Genomic DNA, 6,898 nt, shown 5'->3' on the forward strand with positions numbered 1-6,898 from the left:
GAGGCAGAAAACAGGAGGATCACTATGAGTCCGAGCTGCACAGTAAGAACCTGTACCAAATACATTTTTTAAAAAAAGATGTCTCTTTTAGTTTTATTTCCATGATGCAGTAAAAGGTACACTGACTAGGAGTTAACAGCTTAGGTTCAAGTCTTGACTCAGCTTCCTGTGAATGATGCCTAATGTATTTATCATGTTTTACCTCTATTTTGTTATCTATTAAATATACAATGAATTAGAGTGAAATTTCATTTTGGCAATATGTAAAAAGAGCTTATATGTGCAAAATACTATACAAATGCAAAGCTTTCCAAATGTTTTCCTTCTATCTCAGTAATCCTCTGGCACAGTACTCCTCAGCGACCAACCAAGATCAGTATTTTTCAGTGCCAACCACCTCAGTTACAAGCCAGATCATTCAAAATAAGACAGTTACAAAGATAACAGCACAGACCATAATTTCTCTGTCCATTCATCTATTAAACAAATAGGCTAATTACATATTTTGGTGTCCTTCTGCTTTTCCTCATTGCTGGGACAAAAGACCCAACACCCACGACTGAAAGAGAAGTTTATTTTGGGTCACAGTATGTAGAGGTTCCCTGTCCACCTGGCAGGCTCCAGGGCGGAGCGGCACGGCACGAGCGCTCGGCACAGGCGAGCCAGTGACTAGGAATGCTTAGCACGTCTTCACACACTTGTGGTCACACGTACAACCTCTTTACGAATGTTTCAGGTAATACACATATTTTTTTTCTTTTCAAAGTTTTATTGATAAACATATAGCAATGAGACAGTTTTAAATCAAATCGAAAGTACAGTTTCAACAAATAACACACTGCATATATTCTTCTTAGTGGTTAATTGCTGTACAAGATGCAGACTTGTGATCCTACTTACAAACACCATTAGAAAAAATCATTCTATTCATTAAGAGAATGCAACTATATATCTATCCCAACCACTTTGAATACACAGATACAAAATGGACATTCATAGTTATATCCCATTTTTTTAAGTTCTGTTATCGAATATTATAGGTGTGTAAACTCAGCAAAATATTCTAAAAGAGACCAGTAGCCCATAATAGCATTGGGTCTTCTGTTTAACTGGCAATGTCAGAAATTATTGACCTGAGTCCCCCACAGCTCAACATAACAACATGGCTTTACTTCCTATATTTCATCTTCATACTTTTCTACTGGATGCTTAAGACCAAGGTAAAGCAGGACCTGTGCAACAAGAGTTGTAGCTTTTTGATCTGAGAAGGTCAGTGAAATGCCCTCAGGATTTATGCTGAGATCCTGTACCTCAGATTGTAGAACCTTTGTCAGTGTCAGCCATGTGGATGAGTCACGGCCATTGCTTGGCCAATGTGCTCTCTGTGAAAGCCTGAGAGAGTGTCTTCTCTCCATGTGACTCTCCTTAGGCACACTCTACATCATCGATCACTTTCCTCTTTGGCCCCATAATCTTCTTGATCAGAAAATCTGGGACACTTCCGAGGTACATGACGTTACAGTACAAGTTCTCATATGTCCTGAGTCTTAATTGACCTTAGAAGGCTAGGGCCAAAATGTTGGCTTTCCTTGTAGCCCTCCTTTTTCTCTAATTTTGGTCTGCAAACTCAGGTTGTTAACCATCCAGAAGACAAGCTTATTAAATGGAATAAGGATTTTTTTTTTTTTTTGTTCCTCGAATGCCTTCAGGGCACTTTTGTCCAACGGGAGAGTTGTGAGGTTCGAACTCCAGCAACCTGAGGCTGACAGCTTTGTGGAAGCAGCCACTTAAAGGCCTGAGCTAGGGCCAGGCCCCCAATACACATATTTTTAATCAGATTATTTTCTGCAGAGTTGAGTCCTTATATATTTTGGAAATTAATCCCTCATTGGATGAACAGCTTGCACGTAGTTTCTCCCATTCTGTAGGTAGTCCTTCCCCATGTTGATTGTTTTCTCTGCTGTACAGAAGCATTTTGTTTCAAGTAATCGATTTATGTTCTTGTTTACGTTCCCTGGACTTTTAGGGATATGAATTGGTTTTTGTCCAGACCATTTTCCTGAACATTTTGCCCTATGTTTTTTTTCTTTTTGGGGGGGAGGGGTACTGGGGATTGAACTCAGGACCCTGTGCTTGCCGGCAAGCACTTATTCTTCTGAGCCATCTCCCCAGCCCTACCCTATGTTCTTTTCAGTATTTTATAACTGGCAGGTCTTACATTTAAGTTTTAACTATTTTTATTAAATTTTTGAATGTAGTGAGAATTTTTCTTCTGCACACGGACACCCAATATTCGCAACATCACTTTTTGAAGACACTTTCCTCTGTCCAACATGTGATCCTGCTACCTTTATCAAACAGGCTGTGGACAGACACACTAATCTCTGGTTTCTCCACTCTGTTCCACTGGCATATGCACATTTGTACACATCATGCTGTTTTGACTACTGTCATGTCCACTTCGAGTATTCTTGAGGGTAGGTGTTATAACGTCTCCATCTTTGTTCTTTTGGTTCAGGGTTCCTTAGGCTACTCAGGGTCTTTGGGGGTTCAAATTTGACAAAGGTTGTTTTTTTTTTTTTTCTGTAATGAATGTAATGAATATTTTAATAAGAATCACATTAAATCTATACATTCTGTTGGGTGGTATACATTTTAACAGTATTAATTCTTCCAATCCATGACCTTGAAGTGTCTGTTTTTGTGTGTGTCTTCTAATTGTCATCAGGGTTTTGTAATTCTCTTAGCAGAGAGCATTCACTTCCTTGGTCAAATTTATTCCCAAAGTCTTCTTTAAAAATACAGCTCTTTGTAAGGGATTGCTTTATTGTCTTTTTTCTCACCATTTTCATTCTTGAAAATGAAAAAGTTCATTTTTGTGTATCCTCAGTATCAGAGGAAAAAGCTACTAATTTTTGTATTTTGACTTTATTCATCACTTTTAACTAGTTTTTGTTGTCATTGTTTTTCATTTTTATTTTTGGTGAAGTCTCAGATTTTTTGACATATAAAAATCATGATATCTGTGATCACAGATAATCTGACTTTCTTTCCTACTTAGATCTCCTTACTATGTCTTATTTTATTGCTCCGGTCAAGACTTTCAATACTATTTTGAATAAGAATGGTAATGTGGAATTCTTCACTTGCTCCTGGTCTTAGAAAAAAATAAGCTTACATTATCTCTATCCAGCATGACATAAGGTGTGGGTTGTCATATATTGCATCATTTATTGAGTTTAAATAATTTTCTTTCTTGCTTTGATTTTTTATGAGTAGTTTTCGATATATCAATATTGAGAGTTTTTATGTATTTAATACAGGGTCTATAGGGTCTCACTATGTGGATCAGACTCATAGTGATTCTCCTGTTTTCAGCCTCCCAAGCACTAGGATCACAGGTGCGTGCCACCACGCCCAGTTTCAATCGCCATCTCAGCACACCCCAGGGGCGGGGCTGGCACCGCACGCCAGCGATTGATCCCCAGCCACTGTGCCCTGCCAAAGCAGGCACTTTAGTCCGCACTGGCTGGCTTTTATTGAGGGTTTTTAATCATGAAGAGAAACTGAACTTTTCTGAATGGTTTTTCTATTAAGATTACCATATAGATTTAAATCTTGTATTCTATTGATGTAATACACTTATAAGGTTGCATATTTTGATTCATCCTTACAAGGCTGGGATAAATCCCGCTTGATAATGATATATAATCTTTTTATCTGCTGCTAGATTCAACTTCCCCGAGGATTTTGCATTTCAGCTCATTACAGATATTGGCCTGCAGTTTTCTTTTCTGTGTATTTTGTTGGCTGGTTTTGGCATTCTGGTAACTCATGCCTCATACTGTGGAGAAAGAGTCCTTCACTTTTAATTGTTTGAATAGTTTGAAGCTAACTGCCATTATTTCTTCTTTAAAAGTTTGGTAAAATTCAGCAATAAAAATCCTGGCTTTTCTCTTCTGTGATCCTTATCTTAGCTGGTGGTGTGTTTTGGATTGTTTGTTTTGTTTTTCAGACAGGGTCTTACTATGTAATTCACGTTGGCCTTGAACTATCACCCAAGCTATCCTTGAACACAGAGTTCCTCCTGCCTCAGCCTCCTGAATGCTGGGATTACAGGGGCCCATCACTCAGCTGCATGCTTTTTATTACCAATTAAATCTCACTGCTTGCTACTGAACAGTTTACATTTTCTGAGTACCATGGTTCGGTTTTGGTAGGTTATATGTGTTCAGAAATTTTATTTTTTTAGGTTTTTCCAATTTTTGGCATTCAGCTATTTATTATATTCCCAAAGACTCTTGGTAGTTTGTGGTAGCACATGCAAATTTTCCCTTTTCTCCTCTGACTTCATTTCAGTCTTTTTCTGTTTATCTTTAATATATATATATATATATATATATATATATATGTATTTTTTCTGTTCTTCCCTATCATATTTTTAGCCTCTATTTTGTGTATTTCTTCTCTGACCTTTATCTCTTTCCTTCTACTAATTTGGGTTCGACTGGTGCTTGCTTTCCTAGTTCTTTGAGTCTCACCCCCACACAGCGTATTTAACCTCCAGCCCCCACAAGGACGTGCTTGGTGCCATAAACTTCCATCACAGTAACTACTTCTGTTGCATTCCACAGGTTTTATAGGTGAGCATTTCATCCCTATTTAATAATTTTTAAAATTCCTCTTTATTTCCATTGGCCTTACCAGAGAATGCTGCTTAATATCCATGTTTTTGTATAAGTTCTGAAGCTCCTCTTGTTAATGTCTAAGTTTATTCAATAACTGTGCTCAGGGAACTGTGCTCACTAGTTCCCACCTCTGGGGTTGTTCTTAGTTCCGTGCCTCCTCACACACAGTCAACCCAGAGAACAGCCCGTGTGCTGATGAGAAGAGTGTGTGGCTGCGGGACAGCACGGTCTTAAGGGCCTAGAAGGTCCACGTGGCCCACGGTGCATTTTAACTCTGATACTCGCTTGTTGATTTTGGGCGGCTGGAAAAAGGGGTTTCCCTTTGTAGCATCATCTTGTTTAAGCCTCACAAAACTAAAAGAGCTGTCACGTTGGCAACATCGGCACTCAGCAAGCTGCCGCAAAAAGCACTCTGAAAGTGTTGCGTGCTCTGGGAGCTGGTCGTCCCTGGCACAGACTCGGCTCTTGGATGTGGCAGGCCATGGAGTCGCTGACATCAGTACTTCCGCCACCTTCTTTGCTGCAGATTCATCCAATATTTCCAAGTAAATGCCTTGGATGTGCTTTCAGGACTGTCTCACAACCGGGTGTCACGTTTTGGACTTGGCAAGTGAAAATGTTACTTTTATAGGAAGCCTGAAGAGCACTAATGTTTATACAAGCAACATCAAACTTCTTTGACTTTTTAACTTATTACTCTTCATCTCAAAGAATTCTTTTGGTTGGGAACTTCTTTAGATTCAATAGAAAAGCCACTTAAATTTTGATGGCTTCAATGCTTTATTAACAACTGCATCTCTAAAAATAATTCACACTGTGTCTGGGATGTCACCCATTAATCACAGGTACAAAATCCAACTCAGTATATGAATGATCCTATTTCCAAGTAAAACTCCTAGGAACTTTTGGCTTCTACTTCTCCTGGATGACTTTTACTATCACTGTTTTCTTTGTTACCACTGCTATATTCCAAGAAGATGTATCTTTTCTTCACAAGAAAGGCCAGAGATATAGAGGGCTCTTTTCAGTCCTCACTGTGGCCCATGAACTTTATATCTGTAACCCCATGGAAAAATGCATTGGAATTATAATGAGTTAATTCTGATCTAGCATTTAGATCCACAATACTTCCAGTACAACCCATGGTAAAAGTAAGAACACAATACCATATCCAAAATAACATAGAGTTGAGGAGGTCCTGAGTCCCGCCACAATGAATAACGGCCTTTACCCAGGACCCGAACCCAGATTTTATTCATGCATGGAGAAAAGACTGGCCTGAGGATGAGTGACTGTGAGAATGGCGGGAAGTAGGTGAGCTGGGCTGGGCAGGAGGCCTGCATTCACCTCTGCAATATGCAGAGAGAAGGATCTGCAGACAGAGAAACGTGCAACACACAAGTGAGATTGTATCTAATGTTTTGGGGTCAGTGCTTCAGCTCTGATGTGTGATCTTTCAAGCACAAAGTCACAGCCTCTATCTCGAGGCTCCATCCCAGAGACACTGTGGAGCACTGGCTCTTCCTTCTGCCTCTTCCCAGCTCCCTGGAAGAAAGGCAGTCTCTTAAATACGTGGGGCTGGGAAGACTAACTTTCTACATGCCAGCAACTAAAACGAGACCCATGCCTTTCCCAGGCACTAAACTAAGATCAAAATAGATCAAAGATCTAAATGCTAAAACAGAAACACTAAGTCTGCTGGAAGACAGAACAGGTAAGTCTTTTGAAGACACAGGTATAGGAAGAAATTTCATGAATGCAACTCAGGTTAATCAGAAAATACTAGAAAGAATTAACAACTGAGATTTAATAAAAATCTCATCTTATTAAAAAGCTTTTGCACAGCAAAAAAATTTACTAATACAGTGAAAAGATAACCCACACAGTGGAGAAAAAATTTAGCCAGTTGTCCCTCAGGCAAACGATTAACGTCTTGGAGATGTTACAAAGAACTGAAGTCAAGCAGACTTTCCCCCAGGCTTAAAGATCCCATCCAAAAATGGGCATCTGAGATGAATACACATTTCTCAAAGGAAGAAATACAAACAGCAAAAAAAAAAAAGAAAAAAAGTTCAAGAACATTGGTCATTCGAGAAAGGCAAATTGAAACAACACTTCCATCCTGTCCCAGAAAGAATGGCTATCATTAAGAAAGCAACTAATAACAAATGCTGGAGAAACCGGGGGAAAAGGAAGCCTTTCTACTGCTG

The 6,898-nt window shown here is 39.2% G+C and overlaps 1 protein-coding gene across 1 annotated transcript in view; it reads right to left on the minus strand.

The window, feature by feature from the left end:
• Nucleotides 1-6,898, minus strand: part of Adgrv1 (adhesion G protein-coupled receptor V1) — a 479,349-nt gene that overhangs the window by 435,737 nt on the left and 36,714 nt on the right. The window lies entirely within an intron of this gene.

Source organism: Octodon degus, unplaced genomic scaffold, assembly GCF_000260255.1.
Source record: "Octodon degus isolate 3935 unplaced genomic scaffold, OctDeg1.0 scaffold00190, whole genome shotgun sequence".
Classification (NCBI taxonomy): domain Eukaryota; kingdom Metazoa; phylum Chordata; class Mammalia; order Rodentia; family Octodontidae; genus Octodon; species Octodon degus.